Source organism: Mirounga angustirostris, unplaced genomic scaffold, assembly GCF_029215605.1.
Source record: "Mirounga angustirostris isolate CCGP_5_RB_7025 unplaced genomic scaffold, mMirAng1.0.hap1 SCAF_3, whole genome shotgun sequence".
In the NCBI taxonomy this organism is placed as follows: Eukaryota; Metazoa; Chordata; class Mammalia; order Carnivora; family Phocidae; genus Mirounga; species Mirounga angustirostris.
Window position 1 is genome coordinate 112,549,321 of NW_026991711.1, and position 1,791 is coordinate 112,551,111.

General features: G+C 34.7%; 1 pseudogene; it reads left to right on the forward strand.

The window, feature by feature from the left end:
• Positions 1–209: 209 nt before the first annotated feature.
• On the forward strand, positions 210–310 carry LOC123840008 (U6 spliceosomal RNA; annotated as a pseudogene).
• Positions 311–1,791: the final 1,481 nt, after the last annotated feature.

Below are 1,791 nucleotides of genomic sequence, written 5' to 3' on the forward strand. Positions count from 1 at the left end.
CTACTGACCAGTTTTATCCATTTCTATAACATGCATAAGTTTTCAATTCTTTGACATTGCTGTTCAAGAAAATATCACTGATAAGTTAATCTAAGACCTTTTCAATAATATGATACTTTACTTTCCCTGAATAGATCTTCTTCCATTAAAGAAAAATACCAACTGGTGAGAGCTGAGATGGAGAATTCTAAAACAAGACTGTCATACTCGCTTTGGCAATGCATATACTAAAATTGAAATGATACCGAGAAGATTAGCATGGTGCCTGCACAAGGATGACACACTAAAGCAAGACCGTCACATTGAATTTCCTGCTACAGTGTACTGCCTGGGCATCCTTAGACAGGTTAAGTAACTACCTGTGATTGAGTTGCCTCATCTCTAAATGCTGATGGTAAGAGTTCCTACCTCACAGGATTTTTACAAGGAGTAAATGATTTAATATATATGAAGATTTTGAAACAGTGCCTAACATAGAGTAGCACTGTATAAGAATTAGCTCTTTTTGAAAATATTTCTTTTTTATTTTTTCTTCATTTGAAGAATAAATGTATCATCCTTAAATAGAGCTATAATTTGTTAATTGTGTGTTTGTTATGGGTACCACAGTAAGTTACCCCAAGCAATCTCAGGTTTAGATATGAACATCTTCTACTAAACTAGTAAAAACACTAGCTTTTGCAAAAAGACTAGGATAACTAAATTTAGTGTTAAAGTCCTAGCAAAAATGTCCAGTATAAACTATAAGTAATATTCAGGGTTTTATTTCCCAGTATTTCTATATGATAGGTTTGTTTTTTCATATGTAATAAGTCATAAAGAGTAAGGGTACCTGAAGGGAAAACCAAAAATAATTTCCAATTTGCGAAGTTCAATTTAAGGTATAAGGACATACATAAATATTAGACCTGTACGGTTTTGTTTGCCATGTGATTTGTCAAATATACTCTCTCTTTTCCATCGATGCCCTTACCAAGTAGTGTTTTTCTAAAAAATAGATTAGTCAATTGGCCCAATTGTAAAATAACTTGAACAACATTGAGTATCCCAATTTTATCTGATGCACATGGTATAAGATCTAAAAGTGGAGTTTTAATGACACTTGTGGTCATTTTAAGATTTACATTAAAGTTAAGATGATTTAGGACTAAGCGGCAAAGAGCATCCTAATAGTCAGAACCTAACAGTCATGACCCAATAATCTGGTTTTCTGTCAACCTCAGCAACCTAATTTCATGCTACTTCTTCCTTTGCTCACTAATCTTCAGCCATAATGGCCAATTTTTAGTTTCTCAAGTGAACTAATGTCCTTTATTCCACAGAGATTTAAGACGAATACTGTTTCAACCGCCTAGAATAGTTTCCCTCCATCTTTTCATCTATTCAGCATGTCTCTATTGGGATGTAATATTAGCTGTCACTTCTTTCAACCTCTAAAATACATCATCATCTCATTATATTATCTTTTTAAAAAGATTTTATTTATTTATTTATTTGAGAGAGAGAGCACACGCACAAGCAGGGAGAGGGGCAGAGGGAGAAGGAGAAGCAGGCTCCCCACTGAGCAGGGAGCCCAACATGGGGCTCAATTCCAAGACCCTGGGATCATGACCTGAACCAAAGACAGATGCTTAACCGACTGAGCCACCCAGGCACCCCTCATTATATAATCTTATACCTGCTGGTACTTTTATTGTGTAGGATTAATTTAACATTGTAGTTCATTATTTTTTTCATGACTTCTTCCCCAGTAAACCATAAATTTCATGAAGAATTGGACCTTGTTGTATG